A 26,776-nucleotide genomic window follows, 5' to 3' on the forward strand; every position below is an offset into this window, starting at 1 on the left:
ACGACCAACATAACCTGCAGAAAGACTAGCCTTAACACTTTGCTTTGCAGCAATCGGATACATATACGCTAGTGACTGTTTTGCGTTTTAGTACCTGCTATATATGAAGTACAATATATTTGATCAGGTGGACATCCACAGCTGAGGAATATAATTATAGAATAAAAATCTTCTTCAGTGGTCAGCGATTTTCTTAACTTATTCCATGACGGGTTTCGAAGCTTAAAGCTCCATCTGCAAGTGCCAACAAATAATTATTGGAACATATATATGTAGCGGTCGGGCCAGCAACCAGAGCTCCCGCCTGGACAGCACGACACTTTCGTTTGACATGCGTGTGACCCCACATTGCTGACACGCCCTACTACCACACATTTATGTTCCCACGATTATTTAGTGGCAACTGCAGATGAAGCTTTATGCTTCAAAACCGGTCGTGGAATCTCTGTAGATGTAAAAGGCAATGTTTTCACTCATTGGCTGACTAATTCAACATCGGCCAGCCCAAACTGCTAAGGGCAGAATCTTTAAATTTGGGAAAGCTATGGATCTTATACCGTAGGTATCGACTAATAAGGATTTTTTCGAAATTCCAACCCCAAGGGGATTTAATGGGGAACGATTTTTTTTTGCCTGTTAAGGCAATTTTCAAGCTAGATCAACAAAAATTGGTATTTGGGCTATCGGTCGAAATAAAAAGATATGTTTCATCATTTTTGAAAATGGGGGTGAAATTTTTTTGAAAGTATATCGTTATTAAAGAACTACTAAAACATTTTTAAAACTACGCCCTTGAACATTGGTAATTGCCTTCTCGATTATAAATAGCAAAATGTGTGTCTCAATGTTTTTGGAAATTCAACACGTAGGTAGTGAAACGATTATGTAAGTATTTCATTGCGGAAGCATTTTTAAAGCTAAATCTTTGAAAACTGGTATTTGGCTTTTCGGTTGGAGATGAGAAAATACGTATTTCTTTTTTTCTTCTTATTCTTCGGAAATTCAGCCATTAAGTGGATGAAATAGGTCAGACCGGTTCACTGTCTCGTCATTGTACAGCGCAAATCGCTAAGCATAGAAACTTTAAGATGGTTTGGATCTTATACTGCAGCCATAGTCTAAGAATGGATTGTCCGAAATTCTAATCCTAGGCGTGTAAAATGGGGAATTAAAGGCTTTTTGAAAGCATGTCGCTATTAAGGGAATTTTGAAGCTAGAACTACGAGCACTGCTATTTGATTTCTCAGTCAGAAAATAAAAAATATGCGTTTCAGCATTTTTTGAAATTCAACCACCAAGGGGGTACAATGAAGGTGAAACTTTTTTGGAAAATAGTTAATTGTTAAAGAACTGCTAAATGATTTTAAGGCTACGTCTATAAAAATTGGTATTTGACTTCTCGGTTAGAAATGAAAAAAAAACTGTTTCAGTGTTTTGTGGAATTTCAATCCCTAAGGGAGTGCAATAAGGGACGAAAATTCTTAAGAAAATATTTCGTTACATTACAATGATTTTAAAGCTTAATTTATGAAAACTGGTATTTTACTTCTCGGTTAGATATGAAGAAATATTTGTTAGGGGCTGTAAGTTGCTATGGAAATATCTCCACAAAAACGCAGAAGGCATGATTAACAAAAACTTTGGATTCCAGCTACCAGAATCGCTTTTTGGTCAGAAGTACATACGGAAAAGACCATGAATATATGGCTTTAATTAGAGTGAAAAGCTTAGAAGATGTTTCAGTTTGTGAACAACAGGCCGAGCGGTTCTAGGCGCTTCAGTCCGGAACCGCGCTGCTGCTACGGTCGCAGGTTCGAATCCTGCCTCGGGCATGGATGTGCGTGATGTCCTTAGGTTAGGTTGGTTTAAGTAGTTCTAAGTTCTAGGGGACTGATGACCTCAGATGTTAAGTCCCATAGTGCTCAGGGCCATTTTGAACCGAGTGAGAGGTTGGGTCTCGGCCCACACACGCTGCATGCGTGAAGTTTGGCACGCCATCACCGGCCCTGCCGTAGTATAATCTACGGTTCATCATGAACGTTCTGGACAGAATTGACATTTAGGTTATGCTGAACTACATAGTTTTACTGTCTGTTGCACAGTATAACACGCAACGAGATACATTCTGCCAATATATCTCAGAAATAAGCGGCAAACGTAAAATCTACAAAGAACGAAACTTTACTAGCGTGAAGGGGGAAACCAGATGGCGCTATGGTTGGCCCGGTAGATGGCGCTGCCATAGGTCAAACGCATATCAACTGTTTTTTTTTTAAATAGTAACCCCCATTTTTATTATATATTCTTGTAGTGCGTAAAGAAATATGAATCTTTTAGTTGGGCCACTTTTTTCGCTTTGTGATAGATGGCGGTGTAATACGCACAGACATATGGCTCAGAATTTTAGACGAACAGTTGGTAACAGATAGGTTTTTATTAAAATACAGATCGTAGGAACGTTTGAACATTTTATTTTGGTTGTTCCGATGTGATACATGTACCTTTGTGAACTTATCATTTCTGACAACTCATACTGTTACAGCGTGATTACCTGTAAATACCACATTAATGCAATAAATGCTCAAAATGATGTCCGTCAACCACAATGCATTTGGCAATACGCGTAACGACATTCCTCTCAACAGCGAGTAGTTCGCCTTCCGTAATGATCGCACATGCACTGACAATGCGCTGACGTGTTGTCGGTGGATCACGATAGCAAATATCCTTCAACATTCGCCACAGAAAGAAATCCGGGGACGTCAGATCCGGTGAACGTGCTTCGACGACCAATCCACCTGTCATGAAATATGCTATTCAATACCGCTTCAACCGCATGCGAGCTATGTGCCGGACATCCATCATGCTGGAAGTACATCGCCATTCTGTCATGCAGTGAAACATCTTGTAGTAACATCGGTAAAACATTACGTAGGAGCTCAGCATACATTGCACCATTTAGATTGCCATCGATAAAGTGGGGGCCAATTATCCTTCCTCCCATAATGCCGCACCATACATTAACCCACCAAGGTCGCTGATGTTCCACTTGTCGCAGTGTATATTATGCCGGTTTACGTCACTGCTGTTGGTGAATGACACTTCGTCGCTAAATAGAATGCGTGCAAAAAATCTGTCATCATCCCGTGCAATCGATGTTGATGTTTCATATGCAACACCGACGTTTTTGAGATTCCCGATTGTCTCACAATTTGTCTGCTACAGATGTGAGGATTAGCCGCGACAGCAGCTAAAACACCTACTTGGGCATCATCATTTGTTGCAGGTCGTGGTTGACGTTTCGCATGTAGCTGGACACTTCCTATTCCCTTAAATGACGTAACTATACCGCGAACGGTCCAGAAACGTCCAGGATACCGAGCAGCATACATAACACATGCACACATTTTGATCATAATAGCCACACATCAAGACGATATCGACCTTTTCCGAAATTGGTAAACGGTCCATTTTAACACGGGTAATGTATCACGAAGCAAATACCGTCCGCACTGGCGGAATGTTATGTAATACCAAGTACTTACACGTTTGTGACTACTACATCTATCTCAAAGCGAAAAAAATGGTCCAACTAAAACATTCATATTTTTTTACGTATTATACGAATGTGCAATAAAACACACTTGATATCCGTTGACCTATGGCAGCGCCATCTAGCGGGCCAACCATAGCGTCATCTGGTTTCCCCCTTCAAGCTAGAGCTAGACGAGTTTCGTTCTTTGCAGTTTTTTCGTGAGATATTTGGCCTCGTCACTATCAATGGGCCACCCTGTATAGTCAACTCTCATGTGTACCACGTTTACCTTACAGGAAACAAATAATGTCGTGCAAATGGACCAACAATATCAACTAATAAAAGACGAATTTTAAGCAACGACAGTTTAGCAGAGTGTTGTTTTTTCTTCTGCCACAAGAGATGGAAGTAAGAGTCACCGACAAATATCACAGCCAGTAGTAACAATATTTTAATGGGTCTTCTTATTTTGCTTTTAGTATGGGTCTAGCATATATTAGTTAAAAGGATCTTTTGTGACAAGTGCGTCCCATGTTTACCCTACAGGAAACAAATAACGAAATGCCAGCTGGACCAATATTACAGCTACACAAAAGAAAGGCAAAAATAGTTTCTCGGAAGTGCCCATTTTCTTCTATCATAACAGACGGAAGGAATTTAGTATCACAGCTACTAATAACAACTTTCTTTGTGAGATTTGCTATTTTACTTCTGCTGTGGATCTAGCGTGTATTAGTTAACTAGGTTTTTTGTGACAAGTAGGGTCCAGACGTAAATTTTCGCTCGATGACGGTATGTGCCGCAACGCTTCCTAAATGGTGGCTCAGTTGCTTTGAAATTTTATTTTTCGCGACATTTTTCCTACGTCCCTGTGATTCTAGATTCAATTAATGAAAAAAGCAATAGGGCTTGAGATGACGCCGTTCGCGCACATTAGTGAGACAGAAATACGCTGGAGTGAAACGGTGTTTGGCTAATGGGAAGCAAACTATTGACAGGTGACAGTGGTGAAAGATTCTGTCACCTTCCTCACGCCAGACAGAGGTTACAGACGTTTTGAGTGTTGCTAAGCTACTGACAACCATATGTTCAGAAAAACAGGACACGGAACCCCTGATCGGATTCCTTTATTAGAATTAATATGATTCTATGCCTCTAAACGAACCAAGTTATCTCTAACAGTTAATCTCATAATTGTATTAAGACCAAGATAATTTTTTGCTTTAGTTGCTAATTTCCAAGTGTTTAGCTTAAACGAAAACCGTTAACTAGTCAAAACCATAATGTTAGAATCATCCACAAGTTTTGTCAGGTGCCAGGACAGCGGCAACTGATCTGCGGATCGCTTGTGATTTTCCCGAAAATTAAGATTTCCTTCTAATTGTCGTCTTCCCTAGTTTTCATACTTGCGACTAACGAAGCAACTAAAATATTAATTTACATGTATTACATATCCAAGCTCATAGCGATATCATTAATGACAATAGATACATAATTAATACAATAACCTACCAAGCATCATGAAATAATGTCGGAGCAGTAGTGTAACTATGCCCACACAAACAAATCTTTCAGTTTAAGGGTATAGTGGTAATTAGTTTTATTAATATTGCGTCTAGAGTGCACATGCAGTACTGAAACCAATGTGGTAATTTCTGAAATGGGAATGGTAAACTTAAATTCAATCTGTTTTTGTAATTGCTATACATAAATACCCAGAACTACAAATGTTGACAATCGAGTGTCAACTTTTACAGCAGCATATAATTGATCCAAGAACCGTATTCTATTCAAACAGTTAATAATGATCATACGAAGTTGAGCCTAATACTAACACTTACACCTCTATGAAATGTAAATGAGGGGCACCATATTTCGTTAAAAAATGTAAGCCTGTTTCTAAAGTCAGATCGGCCGATATACGACTGGTCAGAAACACAAACATCGCTCGGCCGTGTCTTGTCCATTTCTTTCATTTCTATATGCTTCTTGCTATGTTTCTGTCATCACAGAGAAAAACATGTTTTAATAATACTGAAGGATCGCTAACAATGTGACGAATTTGATGTGGTCTTTCACTGTCTTGTTCCGCAATCTCAGATGATGAATTTCATGTGGTCATTCACCGTTTTGTTTCTTAAACGCCAAAAGATTTGGATGATAAGAAAAAGAACATGTACAGCAGCGAACTGTGTTGGGCCTAATGAATTTAAAGAATATGTAATGGTTCTTTTATTTCTTTCTTTTTGAATAATGGCACAAAAACTATTTTACAGAGTTTTTATTAGCGGCGATATCTGCTTCTGTTATGGGCTTACTTAAACCAAGTTCACCCTAGTCGATAGCGGAGGGACATCATTGTGTTTAACATGATTTCAGAGCAACTGTGGGGACCAGTATTCTTCACATGGCTTTGCCGAAGGTGAAGAATGCCTTTTTATTTCAGGTGAGAATCGAACATGAAACCTTTGCATATGGGACTATAAGCCAATTCACCAGACCACACAACATTTGCCTCAGTAGCGAAATGATGATAAAACTAAATCAGGATGGCCATGCGGGGATTTGAACCAACGTACACCCGAACAAAAAGTTGGGTATAGGGATACTACATGTAAATATATTTATTTTTAAAGTCATCAGCTACGCTATCGAGCATACTTTGATTGGGAAGTAATACATCGGCACATTATTCTTCCTATATCGTGCCGTCAAATGCTTACCTTTTACGCTCCCCATTGAAAGCCATTAAAAAAATTCCATCCCGGGCGAAAATGCGCCTTAAACTTGTGTTAACAAAATGTTTAACTCTGATTGAATCGGTTTTTGCGCGTCAGACATCAAAAAACTATCAGAGCATTGTCTCACTCTTTTAGATAATGCGAGAGAATATACTGGTGGTATTAATTTATGTCTTGTGTTTATATGTTTTGTTTAGTAAATAAACGAAATCTCTCTAAAATATGTACTGTGTGTCATATTCAATTAACAGTACAGTGCTCCCGCAAAAGTATGGGAATGTGGAGGTGGAACTAAACGAATTACAAAACCAAGTTAACAAATTGCGGCTCCAGAATTTCTTCAGTGATACACTGTATTCTCAGAAAACTAAAAAAGCATCTAGACATACGCAGAAAAATGCACGCATTAATAACTGTACACTTCTGCTATACGATAAGTGCTCCACCTTCAGATGATTTATGGGGCAGTGAATCTAGGTAGCGGGGTGACTTGCGACGCACAGTTTTGCTCATAATTTCGCTACCGATCTGGATACCTGCAGCGAGATTCGAACTAAGAAGTAGCACAGCTTCCTTGTTATAGCGCCACCGATTTAGCAACTGAGCAACACAACCGTGGCATTCACCACTCTCTCGTTGCCTTGATTATGGCTACGACAGCTAATTCACAACCTAAAAGAGGGGATTTTTGTGTGAAATTGCCTTGTGTTGTGGTGGGAGAGAAGGGACCTTCTTCTTCATTGTTTTTGCTTGTAACTGGTTTTTTGTTAACTCCGAACATTGCTTCGTACGAGGTAAACTTGGGACACATGCTAGTTGGCAATATGCCGGAAGCAGCGTGTCTTTCCGTCTTTTATGTTGTCTGACAGACAGAAACTCTTTGCACTTCGGCATCACGTAAAGGTGATGGGTCTCGCGAGCTCTGTCCCCAGCCATACGTTTTATGGCTTGATGGTTCATGTCTCTCCATCAGTTTCATTAGTTTTAATTATTGATCACAACCAAGGACGTAAACATTGTACATTGTGCACCCTGGTGAAGTTACGATCGATTATCCAAACTTATAAGTAACATAGCTACATTCGTATGACAACAAACAGCTCCTAATTCAATCATGAGTTTATGACACAACTTTCTACTTCTACATCCACGTACTTCCGCAAGCCACCGTAAGGTCCGCCGTGAAGGATTCCTTGCACCACTAACAGTCATTCCCTTTCCTGTTCCACTCACAAATAGAGCGAGGGAAAGACGACTGTCGGTATGCCTCGGTATGAACCCTAATTTCTCTTATGTTCACCACCCTTACAATAAATGGATGTTGACGGCAGTAGAAGCATTCTGCTGCCAGCTTCAAATGCCGGTTCCCTAAATATTCTGAACAGCCTTCCTCGAAAGGAAAAGTCGCCTTGCCTCCAGTGATCCCCGCTTGAGTTCCCGAAGCATCTCTGTAATACTCGTGCGTTGATCGAACCTACCGGTAACAGATCTAGCAATCCGCCTCTGAATTCCTTCAGTGTCTCCCTTTAGTCCGACCTGATGAGAATCCCAAAGAATGGATCGCACTAGTGTTCTGTACACTGCCTCCTTCACCGACTTCCCTAGAATTCTCCCAGTAAACCGAAAAGGACCGTCCCGCATCAGTTCTACCGTTCTTACATGCTCCTTCCATTTCACAGCGCTTTGAGACGTTACGCCTAGGTATTTAAGCGACGTGACGGTGGCAAGGCTGCTGTATTCGAACTTCACGAGATTGTTTCTCCTAATCATCAGAATTAACTTACATTTTTCTATTTTGCATTCATCACACCAACCACAAATTTTGCCTAAGTCATGTTGTAACCTCCTACAGTCACTCAACGATGACACCTTCCCGTACGCCGCAGCATCATCAGCAAGCAGCAGAAGATTTCTCCCACCCTGTCCATTGGATCATTTATGTATATAGTGAATAACAGCGGTCCAATCACACTTCCCTGGGATACTCCTGATGGACATTCGCTGTCGAGGGCAACGTACTGAGTTCTATTACTTAAGACTGAGCCAGTGGGTTGCGGACGCCAGGCGATACCGATTCTCACTTCCACCTTTGATCTATGTCCCTGTGCCTTGTTCTCTTTGTGTCTTTGAGGCAGGCTATTTATGCTGGCACGCGTGCGCAAGTCGTGGAGAGTGGGTCCGCACATGAGCCGAGTCAGTCTGTGACGTGACGTGCTTTCGATGCTGTCGTTGTGGGGAGTTGGCGACACCATGTCACGTGGCACGGCCGTATGCCTTGAGGACCAATTGAGTTGGAGTAATGAAGAAGCTTTCGTGGTGGGTTCCTCCATCTATATACAGTGAATATTATTGTATACTTAAGGACTGTTGCAGTTTCTCGTGCTTGTGGGCAGCAAAACATTCACTGCAGTGGTGCCGAGGCGAGTTATGTTCTGGAACGGGCCGGAAATTATGTTACTAAACTGGCTAGAAATAGCGCCTCGCATTTGTTAGTTTGTATTTGGTACTTAGTGGCACGCTGAAGGTGGCTGGTTCACTTGAATACGTTTAGAATTTTCTGGTTTTATGAATGAGTGGTAGTTGTTGTTTCTTAATAATTTCTTGTGTGTATGGATTGTCAAGTTAGGTACTTAGTATCTAGATTTTTTTTTTCTTTTGATCAAAGCAAACTAAACTCCTTAATTCTCTTCATAGGTTAACTTGTAATATGTTTATATTAAGGTATTGCTTTACTATGTATATATTTGTGCAACTTGTATATACTACAGTGTGTCTGCCGCTCATGTTGACCTGTTTTCAGAAACGTGTATAGCGGTTGAGGCGAGCAAACATCGCCCTGTGAACTTGCAGTGTGACGGAAATCAAATAGATCTTAACTCAGGGCCGTCGGGATCCCGTAAACGCGCAATTTCTGTATTCCATTCAACGAGACTTGTTTTAGGTAGAAGATTTTCCACTGCCCAAAGATGAGTATCAGTTCACCCTTTGGATCGTGTGTTTGTGAAATCGTAATAGATTAACGTTAGCTAGCGTCCATCACATGTTCATCAAATTGACTTTTGCCTTAAGCTTCCATAAGTGTGAAACCGACTGATAATAAAAAGAAGTCAGTAAATTTATGAACACAAAGGGCAAATTGTACCCTGGTTGTGCTTATCCCTAAGTTGCATATTTAAAGTAATTTAAGATTTGGTCTTATTGCATTATAGCTGTGGCAAGACTGAAATACTTCCTGTTTGCAAATTAATTTAAGTTACTGCTTCCATTACATCGAAAAGTTTCATTCCTGTGTAACATTTTAAATAACTATTATTGAAGCTGTTTCTGTGCTCTACAATTCTTTATACTCATTTTGTGCATTTTTAAATACTAATTGTGGATGGGGCCTTCATATGCAAATTATTACTGCTGATGAATTCATGTGTATGTGTAATCCATAAAGAAGTGTTGCAACTACAAACTGGTTGTGTTACTAGTCTACAAGGTTAGAGTGTGCAATCGCCACACCAAAAATGTCTTCGAGCCACTCACATATCTGGGAAACTATTCCATACGTTCGTACCTTCAGTAGCAGTCTTCAATGGGTCACCGTGCCAAACGCTTGCAGGAAATCTAGGGATATGGAATATGCCCTTCATCCATGGTTCGCGGGATATCGCGTGATAAAATGGCAACCTGAGTTTCGCATTTGCGATGCTTTTAAAATTCATGCTGGTTTGCGGATAGAAGTTTTCTTCTCAAGAAAATTTCTTGTATCGGAGTTGAGAATGAGTTCAATAATTCTGCTGCAAATCGATGTTAAAGATATTGTTCCGTAATTTTACAGGGTCCATATTTTACACCTCTTATGGACAGCAGTCAAATGCGCTTTTTTTTAAGTTGCTTGGGACTTCCGTGTAGTAGTGTGCTGAAAAGTGCAATGCACTGTCATATTGTACAGTTAAGGAGTAGTACAGTATTGTATAAGATATTGAATGCACTTATAAGTCACACTTACTCATGTTAGTGCGTGTATCTCCATGTCATGTATACATGTGAATACTAATGTATTTCAGCGATTGTATTTTCAACAAACTTTTTTTGGTGCTACAACGGATAATAATTATGAACTTGACACCAAGGAACCTTTCTTTAACTTGAAGTACTCGTATGCTTGTGTATCTGCTATACGCTGCGGTTTACCTTAATTATTTTGACATTTACTATTTCTTACACATATATGTTTGTACATGTATGAAGAGGATGGTCGATCCACCGAAACTGGTTACCCATTAATAAACAGACAATACAGTAGGTATAGGAGGTTTCGCGATGACGTTTTTAAAATGCACCAAAGCGCCTAGCACTGTTTACAGAAAATAGTATCACTTTAAGTAGTTTATAAGGTAACGGGACAGTCCATCCAGACGTATTTTAATGAGGCCTTCAGTTATTTATATCAATGAGCGTGACGCCAATGACGCATTTATGTCGCAGTCTAGTTTGTATTTCTTGCCATTAATCTATATGAAGTAACTGATTGAGGTCGACCCTTAGAGTCAACTTACAAAGACTCTGCTCGACATCTGAACAGACATCTCACTCATACCTCAGATACCACCCTGCTCAGTTTGATAAAGTCTTAAGAGCACGTTACTGGCACCAGTAAATTTTTAAAAAGAAATCTGCAGCTAGGTAAGACATCATAGTATACCAAGAAATAATAGTTGCCAGTCGTATTCGGGAAACGTTGCTAACTTAGTACCCACGCTAATGGAAACCGTCAGCAGAAACAAAAAGAGAGACGTTTGACACTGAAATACACAGTCAAGATTCTTTTTATACGGTACTACAAAAAATGCTAACTGTTTTCACCATTTACAGTGTGAAATTTACAGCGTGTAGATCCGAAAATAATTTCAATTCATAACGTAGTAACAAAAGTCTTGCCTATTTCCTATGTGAGAAACATAGATACATTTGAATGCAAGATCACAACAAGGAAAAGTCTTGACGTTGTAGACGAAGCGTGATGCAGATCTGAAATATATTACGGTAAGTATATAAAAAACAGATATTTTCAGTTAAACTGATGAGCCAAAATATTATTACCACCTGCTTAACTGCTTTTTGTCCTTCTTTGGAACTAAATACGTTACTAATTTTGCTTATCAGGGCTTCGGCAGTTTGTTGGTAGGCTTGTGGAGGTATGTAGCGATAGATGTCTACGCACAGGCCATGAAATTCACGTAAGTATCGAGCCGCTGATTTGTGTACGGTGATGGCGACCGATAGCGACCCAAATGGGTTCCATAGTTCTTACATCAGCTGAATTTGTGAGTTTACTGCAATTCTCCTCAAACCAATTTAGCACAGTTCTGGCTCCGAGACATTGAGAATTATGCAGCTGAAAGATGACATCACAGACTAAGAAGACATCAACCATGAAGGGATGTAGATGGCTCACAGCTGTGTGTTCGAATACTACCACAGGTCCTATATAAGAGCGGAAGACTGTCTCTCATACCATAATACTGCTCCCACTAGCCAACATCCGTGGTACGCTACACGTTTCGAGCCGCCGATCACCTAGATGACGGCCTTTGTGGAGATGACCAGCATCCTAGAGAAGCAAAACTGTGATTCACCCGAAGAGCCGACACGTTTACATTCGTCGACTGTCGAATCCCGATGGTTCCGTGGCCACTGGAATCGCAATTGACGATGTCGGGCCAGCATATGAACACGCAAGAGTGTTCTTCTGGGAAGCTCCATGTTCAACAATGTACGATTGAACAATGTGTTCCGAAACACTTGTCCGTGCATCAGCATTGTACTCTTTCGGCAGAGATGCCGCAGACCACCATCTATTCTACTACTCAGAGCAGACAAGCTTCCGAACCCCACGTTCTGGGAGAGTTGCGGACGTCCAACTAATTAGCGCATAGTGGTAGTTTCAGTATCCTTCTACTTCATTCATTAGGGGCTCATGACAGTAGCACGTGAACATTCGACTGCTTCTACGTTTACGAGATACTCGTTCGCAGGCTCTGCATAATTATAATCTATCCTTTTTCAGAGTCCCTTATCTCAATGGATTTCCACATTTGCGGGATATATCTTCGCTAGGGTGATCCCCGTCCGCACCTGCTCCGCTTACATCCCTTTGTTACCGCGTCTACTTTTGTTACCGCGTCACGTGACTGTAAAGCAACCAGGCGACATCCAATCCCGTGGTGGGCATAGGTTCAAAATTCAAATGGCTCTGAGCACTATGGGACTTTACTACTGAGGTCATCAGTCCCCTACAACTTAGAACTACTTAAACCTAACTAACATAAGGACATCACACACATCCCCGAGGCAGGATTCGAACCTGCGACCGTAGCGATCACGCGGTTCCAGACTTGTCTTGAAGTAGAGAGTCAGTTGTTGAAGGGAAAAGGTGGCCAACGAGGAGGGTAGGAATGTGGCGGTATAAGAATGGAGGACTGGTGTATAGCGGCGATGAGTTAGGAACGGCTGTTTGGTCAGAAGAGGATGTAGAGCAGAGGAGGGGAATTGGTAACACTAATAGTTGTTAGGTAAAAGGAGGTGTGGAAAGAAAGGCAGATGGTGAAAAAGGGGGCAAGGAAATGTAGGGAGGGGAGGGAGAGGAAGCCGTGATAAGGCGGACTGGTTGCAGAGGACCTAGAGCAGGTAGGATGGGCAAATGTCGGGGCGGAGTTCATCATCTGGGAGGGGGAGATGGGTGAAGTTTCCTTTGGGGAGTATGTGGAGGGTATGTAGGTGAAGGGTTGGTGGAATGCGTTGTAAAGGCGTGGAAGCATATGAGGCTTGGAAAGTAGAGGGGAAACGATACGATTATTGGAGCCCAGTCTGCGAGTAGTGTAGAATGTTCGGAGGTGTTCAGTGTGAGTGAGGAGAAACGGGAATTCGATGAGTTGGTAAAGGATCCTTGAGAGATAAGTTAAACGGATGCTGAAAGAGAGGAGCAGTGCGTGGCGTCCAAGGATCTGGAGGGACTTACAAAACTTTGGTGGGGCGGGGTGCCAAGCAACATTTGCGTAACAAAGGATGGGATGGATCAAAGATTTGTAGGTGTTGAGGACAGTCGAGGGGTGCAATCCCAGGAATTCAGCCAGTGGAATCAATTTCCTTTCCTTTATTGTTATTTCTCGCTCTCCCCCCTCCTCTGCCTATAGATTAGATTAGAGATTAGATTACATTCAGTTTTCGTTCCATAGACCCAAAAATGAGATAATTCTCGTGGGAGTGGAACAAGTCAAAAAGTATAACACAAAGAACATAAAACATTTGATTATAATACTCACTTTCTTGTTCATTGGTCTAGAGATTGTCAAAATAGGTGAATACATTGCAGTAAAACGAAGCTGCTAATATTTACAGAATTAATACACTATCAAACGATACATAGTTATTCATTTTTAATAACTTTATCACACACAGAATACCTAAACTTGACTTTTGTGACCAAGTGCAGGTCTAACAGTTCCTGTTAACATATTCATCTACATAGTAGAAGGAGTTGTCTATCAAAAAGTCTTCCAGGATCTGTTTAGACTGGTTTATCTGAAGCCAAGTGGGCTCCTTTTCTGGAGTCGGTTGGCTCTCATTGGTACAATACTCCGCTCTTTCGCCAAGAGCATTCTTAAAGATATAACGAAGACGAGAGAAAAAAAAATATAAGGACTATCTTCTTTTTAAATTAGAAACATTAATGACGGACAGCTAAAAGGACGAAAATTGTGTATAATTTTTAAAAGCTACAATGTGGTGATTTTCTTCTATGAAACAGCACTGGAGTACCGCACTTTCACTTAACAAGTGAAAGACCTGCACGGGATGATAAGTACTGTGGGAAGAGAGAATATGTTCCATAGAGTTTGAGAGTCTTCAATCATGTACGTTCTTGATATATACATATATCTTACACTCGTACAAAGAAGCAGTACGTCTTTTAATTCATGCATAAGGTCTCTGTTTTCCTTGTAAGCAGTGACTCAGCCTTGTAAATGAAGAACAATTATATCTGGGCAAACGTAACAACATAACAAGCAGGTAATTTGCGTAAAATACGCAATATATAAGTATATTACACTAGCTGCATAAGGTTACGTACATCTGTTGGCAAAAGACGGAATTTAGCGATTCCACGTCATTTCCGTGGTTTCTAGCTGGCGTCCTTCTTTCCAATGGGAATTCGTAACATCTATGACTAGAAGTGGAACGTATATAGTTTCTTTGGTTACAAAACTGGCGTCCTCCAGCCATCTTTGCTACGTTTACATTCACCAGAAGGCCTTACAGAGGGGGACCACGTTTAAATGAGCCCACTCATTGGGTAGTGACTGTTTTTCTATTTCGTAGCTTTTTATGACGTATGTTTTTTCTTTATGCCATCAAAATATCTTTCATTGTCTTCTCAAGGATCTAACTCCTAATAACCATGCATATAATACACGCTATGTCCACACAGTAATCAAGTCGCACGGCCATTACATACCAATGACGTTATGCCAGAGCCAATGGGCGGGGCTTCTGCTGCTTAACTACAGGAAGCCGCCCGCTATTTAACAGCGTTCTCTAGGCCTGCACAGATGAACCTGCTCCACGCCAACGGTTCCTGCAGTCATCAAAGGTATATCAGCTGCGCTTTTTAGTACATAATTTTGTTTTAGTGTCCGTTTCGATTGTTAACTGAAGCCTTATGTTTTGTTCCTCTTCACAGAAAGAAGGATTTGTAAATAAAAGTAAACAACTTAAGTGCGACTACCTGAACTGAAATAATTTATAATATTCTAACGATTCGTACAGTTTCTATCAAATCGATTACTGTTACGTCATTTAAATGAAAAAAGATGAAGGTTTTGAGGATAATTTAAAGACTTCTGATATCATGGAGTAACATATCCACGCTTTTGCGGAAGGTGCGCTTTTCTGTATCAGTGTTAGAAGCAGTCATTTCAGACTTCTGTCTCTAAGCTGGTCATAGGTTGTCTTCCAAAAATGAACAGCATAGAGACAGAAGTGATGGCACTTTCTGCAGGAACTGACCATCATTTTGAAGGACAATGCTCAAGCACGTACAGTGCAAGCTGTTGCTGATTTATTTGACTGATGGGGTTGCTACGTGCTATACTACATACTTTACTCGCCTGACTTAAGCTCTTGTAAGTTCAACTCGACTTCTTAACTAAAGGGAAGACTTCACGGCATTCGCTTCAGCACTGCTACAAATTCGTCGGGCAATAGACCGCTCCGCTAGAACTTCAACACAACTGGCACTGCTAAGAGTATTCTTCGACTTCCACATTGCTGGCAACGGGTTATACACAATGCTGGTCACTACGTTGAAGGTCAGTAAAACTTTGAAACACGGATTTACTTTGTACGAGCTGTAATTAAATAGTTGCAGCTATTAAAATTCAAACCCTCGTAGAACAGACCCCGTCAAATCGCTAAGAGATATGGTAAAGCTTACATCTGAGTGGTGGTTGTGCAGAGAAGTAATGCAAAAGCGTAGTTTTAATAAATTTCTTGCAGTAAATAAATACTATACGTTTGATATACTTATTAAATGCTTTCTTCGTGCAGCAATACATCGAATTTCCAGACTCATAACACCTCTTTCCCTCTAAAGGATCTTTAGTGGATTATTTTCTGGAACAAAATTGTTTTCACATGTGATTATTTTACATTCGAAACAATTCATACAAAAGTTTTACATAAATGAAGTGCTGCTTCTAGTTACTTGTTTATTTTGCCGAATCTATGTTTCCTCTCATCTGGCATAAGTTAGGGGAAGCCTTCTACTTACGAAAATTCGGCAAGTCTTTTTGCTATTTTTGTTTCACATTTGGGTCTTTGCTAACTAAAGAGGTAAACACTTCTGATCAGATGGCAGGAAACACAAATTTGTCAGGGCAAACAAATGTGAACTGTTTAGATTCTAAATGTACAATTCTAACAAATGAATCTGTGTATTATTACACAAAAAAAGCACTGAAGATTCCTGAAATGAAAGCATGAAAAAACCGTCTGATGGCGAAATGTGAAAAATTCGAAAAAGGTAACGGTACTTTTTAAATAAAGTAATCTAAAACCAGTTTGTGCCTGGTTGCTGTACAGCATAAACATTTATTTCATATAACAGCCACGGTCTCCAACCACAAGATTGCATTTAAAAAGTATTGGTGTCTGGCTGCGTCATTCACCAACTGTTATCGGTAAGTTCGAACTACACGAAAGTGTTACGGAGATGCTTCGGAAACTCAAATGCATGGAGAGATGGCGACCTTCTTTTCGAGGAACATTATTGAGATTATTTACAGATCAAATATTTGAAGCTAACTGCAGAACGATTCTACTGCCGTCAACTTACATTTCGCATACGGACCACGAAGATAAGACACGAGAAATTGTGGCTCATATAGAGGCATATAAATAGCGGTTTTTCCTTCGACTGTCTGCAAGTGGAGCAGGAAAGGAAATTACTGCTTTCGGGACAGGATACTGTAGTACCTCTTTATATTCTAGTAATTACCCCTCCACAATTCTATGAGTGAATTGCGTTTCCTACTTGACCACCTATACACTCGCAGAATCGATGCGCTAAGTAGTACAGTACTATTACTATTCCATGAGCGCATAATTACTCTTTGTAATATTCTCTCTGGTGTGTTGAGATGACTTCTAGGATCTTCTCCGTGCCGAATAGCCGCATTGAATAATTGTAATTTTGCAATCGAGATTACTGGAAGAAAGAGATTGGAAATATATTGTATGCTACTCAAGAAAATATGCACTGAGCATTTACATCAAAGGTGTGTAAGGAGTTTCGTTATATATGTATTCTCTAATTGGAAATGTACACGGAGGTGTCGTTTCGTTGGTAATCAGAACGGAACTTCCGATGAATTGGAGACGAACCTGCAATTATTAGATCCAAGAGCTCCAGTATTTCGTCGGATAATTTAACTCTACACAAAGCAAAGTTTTCGCTTGATCTGAGGTTTCCCGACTGACTATGGTACGCAAGAAAACCAAGACATTTTATTTACACAGGATTGCAGATCGCTTCGAATCATCGAGACTGGCGGACAAGGAGAGTCATCGTCCGATTCTGATTAAACAAGTGAAGCTTAATTATGACTTTCTTGAGAGACTGTGATGACTGTGATATGGCTACTTATGAATGAGATCATGAATAAAATACTAATAACTAACTTTCCTCCTCACCAGCAACAAGTATAAACACAATAATAATTAAAATACCATACACCACGCACCATACATGCTTGTGGAGTATGGATGTAGATACAGAATCGGTCATGTAGCTCTCTAGTTGGCCTCGTGGGAGAGTGTGTGCATCCCGTACTAGTTCTGCCAATGAGGAAAAATCCCTGGCAGTACAGGGAATCGAACCCGGGTCCCATTCCCCCTCCCTGACGCCCCACCGAGTGGTTAGCACACTGGACTCGCATTCGGGACGACGACGCTTCAACCCCGCATCCAGCCATCTAGATTTAGGTTTCCGTGATTTCCCCAAATGACTTCAGGCGGGATGGCGCCTCTGAAGGGGCACAGCCGATTTCTTCCCCATCCTTCCCTAATCCGAGCTTGTGCTCCTTCCCTAACGACCTCGTTGTCGACGGGACGTTAAAGGCTAATCTTCTCCTCCTCCTCTGGGTCAAAAAAATGGTTCTGAGCACTATGGTCAGTCCCCTAGAACTTAAAACTACTTAAACCTAACTAAACTAAGGACAACACACAACACCCAGTCATCACGAGGCAGAGAAAATCCCTGACCCCGCCGGGAATCGAACCCGGGAACCCGGGCGCGGGAAGCGAGAACGCTACCGCACGACCACGGGATGCGGACCCTCCAGGTCCGCAGCACGACAGTCAACCGTGCCGACCACTCAGCTACAGTTGTGGACAATTTACAGGACTAATGGGAGCTTATTTCACTGTTTTCTGAACGGGCACACATTTCAGAGGACACAATTTTCATGTATCACTAATGTTGCGCCATCTGTCTCAGCTTCCTTTACGACACCGATATGAAAGTTAGCAGTACCGCGGACCGGACCCAGGTCCCCAGCAGTGCCGATCGCTCACCTACGGTTGCGGACATTCCAGGAATAATAGCATCACATTTCACTGATTTTTGAACGGGCGCACATTTCACAACACACAATTTACATGTAACAGTAATGTTGCGCGGTCTCTCTCGTCTTCCTTTACGAACACCGATATGAAAGTTAGCAGTACCGCGGACCGAACCCAGGTCCCCAGCAGTGCCGATCGCTCACCTACGGTTGGGGACATTCCAGGAATAATGGGATCAGATTTCACTGATTTTTGAAGGGGCGCACATTTAAGGGGCCGCAGCTTACATTCTATCAGTAATGCTGCGCCGTCTCTCTCTCAGCTTCCATTAGCAGTACAGATATGACAGTTGTGATGATTTACAGCGCAGTATGTGTCATTATCATTATCATCGAAAGGCGAAGAAGCGGGCAAAAAAGGCAGCACGTCGGCGCGGGCAGCGGCAGGTGGATTCCGCGGTGGCGGAGCGCGGCAAAACCTCGGTGTGTGCCGCCGCCGCCTGCCGTCTGTCGAGCCGCCGAGGGCCCGGAGCCGTGCGCTCTGCCGGCTACGCCGCGCGGCCGCTCGCTCGCCCGGTCGGTGCCTTTTTGCCCATTTGCCGGCGGGCCGGCCCGATGCGGCCGCCAGATACGCGCGCAGTGACATATGGCCGGCCGGCGGCAATTACGCCCTGATGAATTGTGCCCGCGGCCCGGGCTTCCCCGAAAAGCCGCCGCGGGTTCTTATTCTTGTTACTCCTGCGGGTCAGTGCGGCCGGCGCGCCGGCAGGAGGCGCCTGGAATGCGGGCGCGGTGTCATCGCGCCGCCGCTTACCGGCCTCACATCTGCGCCGCCGCTACACTGCTACCCGCCGGGCACCCCGCGAGATCGGATCGCTACTCCAGAGTTACCCATCGTCTTCAGTGCCTTCGTGAGTTTCATTAGAGACAGTACGGTTCAGCAGCAAAAATCCACTCTTGACGCGCCACGGCACCCGGAACACTGAACAGTAAGACAAACCGGTCTAGTGCCCTTGTCCTCTATGGAATGCGACGAATCGACTACCACAAAGATCAACCACATCACGGGACAACAGGTAGTGAGGATGGAAGGGAGGGGGAGGGACGAGACACTTCAGCATCGAATGCCGGACATTTGCCACGCCGGACATTTGCCACACTTGCCCCTTCGCCAGGTAGCGATCCCTCAGCCAAGGGACGCCCTTCTTCGTATTACTTCTGTCCTCTTTAAAAAAAAAATGGTTCAAATGGCTCTGAGCACTATGGGACTTAATATCTGAGGTCATCAGTCCCCTAGAACTTAGAACTACTAAAACCTAACTAACCTAAGGACATCACACAGATCCAAGCCCGAGGCAGGATTCGAACATGCGACCGTAGCGGTCGCGCGGTGCCAGACTGAAGCGCCTAGAACCGCTCGGCCACTTCGGCCGGCTATCCGCTTTCAAACCGCCGTCTCCACATCTTACTCGATACAACTAGTAAGTAAGGAACTTTCTTCTTCGACATCTTGACCAAATACGAGAGCTATCCACAAAGTACACTCCTGGAAATGGAAAAAAGAACACATTGACACCGGTGTGTCAGACCCATCATACTTCCTCCGGACACTGCGAGAGGGCTGTACAAGCAATGATCACACGCACGGCACAGCGGACACACCAGAAACCGCGGTGTTGGCCGTCGAATGGCGCTAGCTGCGCAGCATTTGGGCACCGCCGCCGTCAGTGTCAGCCAGTTTGCCGTGGCATACGGAGCTCCATCGCAGTATTTAACACTGGTAGCATGCCGCGACAGCGTGGACGTGAACCGTATGTGCAGTTGACGGACTTTGAGCGAGGGCGTATAGTGGGCATGCGGGAGGCCGGGTGGACGTACCGCCGATTTGCTCAACACGTGGGGCGTGAGGTCTCCACAGTACATCGATGTTGTCGCCAGTGGTCGGCGGAAGGTGCACGTGCCCGTCGACCTGGGACCGGACCGCAGCGACGCACGGATGCACGCCATGACCGTAGGATCCTACGCAGTGCCGTAGGGGACCGCACCGCCATTTCCCAGCAAATTAGGGACACTGTTGCTCCTGGGGTATCGGCGAGCACCATTCGCAACCGTCTCCATGAAGCTGGGCTACGGTCCTGCACACCGTTAGGCCGTCTTCCGCTCACGCCCCAACATCGTGCAGCCCGACTCCAGTGGTGTCGCGACAGGCGTGAATGGAGGGACGAATGGAGACGTGTCGTCTTCATCGATGAGAGTCGCTTCTGCCTTGGTGCCAATGATGGTCGTATGCGTGTTTGGCGCCGTGCAGGTGAGCGCCACAATCAGGACTGCATACGACCGAGGCACACAGGGCCAACACCCGGCATCATGGTGTGGGGAGCGATCTCCTACACTGGCCGTACACCTCTGGTGATCGTCGAGGGGACACTGAATAGTGCACGGTACATCCAAACCGTCATCGAACCCATCGTTCTACCATTCCTAGACCGGCAAGGGAACTTGCTGTTCCAACAGGACAATGCACATCCGCATGTATCCCGGCCACCCAACGTGCTCTAGAAGGTGTAAGTCAACTACCCTGGCCAGCAAGATCTCCGGATCTGTCCCCCATTGAGCATGTTTGGGACTGGATGAAGCTTCGTCTCACGCGGTCTGCACGTCCAGCACGAACGCTGGTCCAACTGAGGCGCCAGGTGGAAATGGCATGGCAAGCCGTTCCACAGGACTACATCCAGCATCTCTACGATCGTCTCCATGGGAGAATAGCAGCCTGCATTGCTGCGAAAGGTGGATATACACTGTACTAGTGCCGACATTGTGCATGCTCTGTTGCATGTGTCTATGTGCCTGTGGTTCTGTCAGTGTGATCATGTGATGTATCTGACCCCAGGAATGTGTCAATAAAGTTTCCCCTTCCTGGGACAATGAATTCACGGTGTTCTTATTTCAATTTCCAGGAGTGTACATTACGTTTTCGTTTGTGTCCATTAGGGGCGGGGCTAGCGCGGCCATCTTGGTGTCATGGCATTCCGCCGCTCAGTGCGCATCCTGCCGTGCTAGTGAGAGGTTCGTGCTGTACTCCGTTGAGTTACTGTGAAATGTCAGCGTTAATTGAAAATGCTGCGAAGTGTGAAGTGCGTGCTGTAATAAGGTTTCTGACTGCAAAAAAACTGTACACCGATAGAAATCTATCGGCAGCTTTGTGAAGTGTATGGGGACAACATAATCACTGAAGGTGAAGTGCGTCAATGGGTCATAAAATTAAAAAATGGCTGAACTAGAGTTCACGACGAAGAGTGAAGTTGAAGACCCAGCATAGTGACTGCCGAACATGTCGAAAAAGTCGATGGCTCGGTTCGTGAAAAACCGTAATTTCACAATAACGGAACTCTCTATGAGTTTTCCACAAATTTCACGAAGTTTGTTGCTCGAAATCGTTACCGAAAAGCTTGGTTACCACAAGTTTTGTGCAAGATGTATACCAAAAATCTTGACAGAGATTCACAAAAATCAGAGAATGGCTGCAGCTTTAACGTTTTTGGACGCTTACGAGAAAGATGGCGACTCATTACTCGATCGCATCGTTACTGGTGACGGAACATGTGGTGGTGGTGGTGGTGGTGGTTAGTGTTTAACGTCCCGTCGACAACGAGGTCATTAGAGACGGAGCGCAAGCTCGGGTTAGGGAAGGATTGGGAAGGAAAGCGGTTGTGGCTTTTCAAAGGAACCATCCCGGCATTTGCCTGAAACGATTTAGGGAAATTACGGAAAACCTAAATCAGGATGGCCGGAGACGGGATTGAACCATTGAACCGTCGTCCTCCCGAATGCGAGTCCAGTGTGCTAACCACTACGCCACCTCGCTCGGTGGTTAAGCAAGTGAACTGCGAGACAAAATTGCAGTCAATGCAGTGGGGGCACACAAATTCCCCCAAAAACTCAAGAAATGCATGCAGACAATGTCGGCAAGGAAGGTGATGGCGACTGTCTTTTGGGACAGAAAAGGTGTGATTTTTGTGGATTTCCCGGAATGAGGCACTACAATAAACTCTCAAAGGTATTGTCAAACTCTGCACAACCTCAGAAGAGCAACACAAAACAAGCGCAGGGGAAAGTTGGGCTCAAAGATCTTGCTGATTCACGACAACGCCCGGGCCCACAAGGCAAATGCCACTCGTGAAGTTCTCGAATCTTTTAAGTGGGAGTTGTTTCCTCATCCGCCGTACGGTCCCGACCTGGCACCGAGCGACTTCCACTTATTCCCAGCAATGAAGAAGTGGTTGGCTATGCAGCATTTTGATGACGACGCACAGCTTCAAGAAGACGTAACCACGTGGTTGAAGGCGCAGGCGGCCGAATTTTACGACGAAGGAATTTCCAAGCTCGTCCATCGCTACGATAAGTGCCTTAATTTAATTGGCAACTATGTGGAAAAGTTGTATTTAAGTGTGGCTTTCATCTGTATATAATAAAAGAATTTCCAATACTTTATTTATTTTTAATTCCAAAACGTAATGTACTTTGTGGATAGCCCTCATACAGAGCTTCTTTTCTGAAATCGAAATATTTATAAATTTTGGAAAACGAAAGCAATACCGACGATTATGTCAGTATGTAATTAGTTCTGCCAAGTATAAAATAGATTCCTCTGTCTGTACTGTAGCTTTCTTTCACGCTTACTGATTGCGATAGAAACAGTCCATGGCCACGGGAGCAACAAAAAAGGAACGATGTAAACAAAATGCGAATGTATGCTAATCATTTCTTTTTTATCACTGCATTTGTGTCTACTTTAATTAATACAACTGCATGCCCAAAAGACAACAAGGAAAGAAGAAATGGGTATGTAAATGTTTGAAAAGAAGAACGACATACTCCACATTAATTTACTCTCTACAATTCGATATCCCTTGCGGCGAAACATTTGTGAATAAAATGTAGCGGGACAATGTTCAAAACATGACTGAAAATACGTTCACTAAATAGAGATAAGAACATGTCATCTAATGTCGACGAACAATTTAAAAATGTTAGAAATAAGGAAATACAGAATGCTATGCTTATAACGTACGTTGTTGTACTACATTGTTTAGATCTGGTATTTACACGGTCACAGAGAAAGCATCCTAGGTTTTGGAGGGAAAAACCGTAATTGTAATGATCTGCACTACAACAGAAACAAGAAGCATAACTTAAAGAAAAATAATGTAGTGTGTCTTCCAGCTCACAAGCGACAGTGAAGCACATTGTTCCTGTGACTTAGTATGGGCAGAGGTTATATTCGACAACCGGAATAAATTAATAACTGGCTCCTGTTACCGACCCACGGTCTCATATGAAACAGTTGGTGAAGAGTTCAAAGAAAACGAGTCTCATGATAAATAGGTACCCTACTCATACAATTATAGTTGGCAGTGACTTTAATCTACCTTCCGTATTCTGACAAAAAAATACGTTTTTAGACCCTATTGTAGATAGAAACAACTTCCGTAATTGTTCTAAATGCTTTTTTTAAATTAATTTTAAGAATTAGTTCACGAGGCCAATCAAATTGTAAAAGGTTACTAAAACACACTTGACCTGTTAGCCACAAATAATCCTGAGCATCACGACGGGTACAGGGATTAATGAACACACAGTCGTAGCGAGGCTCATTTCCGTAACAAATAAATTGACCATAACTAAACGCGAAATATATCTATTTACAAAAGCAACTAAACGGTTGACGTCTTTCTAAGAGACAGTCTCCAATCCTTCCAAACTATGCAAGTGAAGACCATATCTGGCTTAAGTTCAAAGAAATAGTATCAACACCACTCGAGAGACTCATACCAAATAAATTGACGGAACTGATCCCCCACAAAACACGACAGAAAGCTGCTGCAGGAGCACTGAAAAAGGCAAGTATAATTTAGATGAACGCAAAATTTCCAAGATTGGCGAAGTTTTACTGAGGCTCTAATATGGTGCGGATTTCAATGCGAGATGCATTTAATAGTTTCCACAACGAAACTCTAGACATGTGGTAGAAAATCCAAAGAGATTCTGGTTCTACGTCAAGTAAACCTGCGGGAAGGCTTAGTAAGCGATGGGGAGGAGGAAGAGAAGGAGAGGGAGACAAGGGACCCAACCATTCGGAGCAGGTAAAATCGTGGCAAATGTCCGCACACCTTCAGCATCAGCGCAGAGAAACTCCCTTTTATACGTCAACTCGACACTGGTCTTTGGTAGTGCTCAGCTAACCTTGAATACCAGTAGATCCTGAAGAAGATCGCAGCAGAGGGGTCGAAACGTCGATCGTGCTGAAGAGCAACATGATGTGACCTCACCTGGAAGGTTTCACATTTACTCACAGAGACCACGAAAGTCAACAGACTTACATATCACTCCTTTCACAAGCTGCGACACTGTCGCGAATAAAACAGTGACCCGTATATACAATAAGTTTCCTTTAATTTATGTCTATGGTTACAAACTTTCTGTTAACAGATTAGCGGTTTCGGTCTATAATGACCATCATCAGATCTGTAGCAAAAAATGGGAAAACCATAAGTACACTCGCAGATTGTATACAGCTTAAAAACAATAAATAGACCGTGAGAGATACTACTGACATATATCAGTGTTTGTGCGCTTTGAGTTTTAAAAAAAAACAACCATAGTGGCAATGCCAAATGTTAAGTGCAAAATCAGCACCAGCATCGTCAAATATATATAAATAACAGCACATGCAGGAGTTATGTTGTCAGTAGTACTACTGTTCAAAACAAGCTGCCGTACAGTAGCCACAAGATGTTTGTGTCGTTTAGTTCACCAGAAATCGCTAATGTAGGCATACACTATTTTTCAATGATTAAGTGAACAGCGTAAAATAAAGGGAGGGGGGGGGTGATACAATGGTTGAAGTCTGTAATGAGCTTATAACGTATAAAATGCACTGCAGTAAAAAAAGGCGATGAAACAGAACACGACAAAAGTCAGATTGTTAAAAGGAGGAAGAGTTATGAGACAGCAGTTGACATATGCTCAAGTGCCAATATGCTTATGGCATCATCTAGAATATTGGCATTTGATCATAAGTCAACTACTGTCTCTTAACTCTTCCTCTTTTTAATAATCTAACTTTTGTCGTGTTCTATTTCATCGCTTTTTATTACTGTAATGCCTTTTACACGTTATAAACTCATTACAGACTTCAACCATTGTATCCCCCCCCCCCTTTATTTTACGCTGTTCAATTCATCATTGAAAACTAGTGTATGCCTACATTAGCGACATCTGGTGAACTTACAACTCAAACATCTTCTGGTCACTGTACGGCAGCTTGTTTTGAACAGTAGCGCGGCTGACAGCATGACTCGCGCATATGCTATCATTTATATACATTTGACGATGCTGGTGCTGATTTTGCATTTAACATTTGACGATGCCACTATGGCTGCAGTACATTAGGACTTTGATTTTATGAAACAGGTATGCCTCTTCACACTTAGAGCGCATAAATGCATAATGTAAGTAGTACTTTTCATTTTGGTCTATTTATTGTTTTTAAGCTGTAGACAATCTGCTAGTGTATTGATGGTTTTCACATTTTTTTGCTGCAGATCTGATGATGGTCATTATAGGCCGAAACCAGTAATCTGTTATAAAAAGTTTGTGACCAGAGACGTAAATTAAAGGGAACTTATTACATGTCACTACAGTTTTTTTGCACACTTCTCGCTCAAAGTGTCTCCCTGTGTTTTTGTGCGAGTAATATTGTCAAATCAGCTGACAGTTTCAGTTTTCCCGATCGAAAAATGTTGTCTTCTACCTGTGTGGCTCGTCATATCTGTACCATGCGTTTATTTAATGTGTAAGTGAAATGACGAAAACTTCCTTTACAGGCGAAAGTAATGATATCAGCATAAATCAGAACAGCGAGAAAAGGAACATCAGACTTGGGGACCACGAAGTAGACGAATTATGCTTCCTAGGCGGAAAAATAACCATGATGACTGGATCAAGGAGGACATAAAAAGCAAACCAGCACTGGTAAAACGGGGCATTCCTGGCCAAGAGATTTCGGGAAGAAATGTCTGAGAATGTATGTTTCAAGCATATTATTCTACGGTAGTCAAACATGGACTGTGGGAAAACCGGAACAGAAGAGAATCGGAGCAATGTTGAAAATTAGGCAGGATTATAAAGTAAGGAATAAGGAAACCATCCGCAGAATCGCCGAGGAAAGGAGTATATGCAAAACACTGAGAATTTGAAGTGACAGGACGATAAAACATCTGTTAAGACATCTGGGAATAACTTCCATTATACTAGAGGAAGCAGTAGAGGATAAAATCTATAAAGGAAGACAGGGATTGGAATGCATCCAGCAAATAACTGCAATT

This window comes from Schistocerca gregaria, chromosome 8 (genome assembly GCF_023897955.1).
Source record: "Schistocerca gregaria isolate iqSchGreg1 chromosome 8, iqSchGreg1.2, whole genome shotgun sequence".
Classification (NCBI taxonomy): domain Eukaryota; kingdom Metazoa; phylum Arthropoda; class Insecta; order Orthoptera; family Acrididae; genus Schistocerca; species Schistocerca gregaria.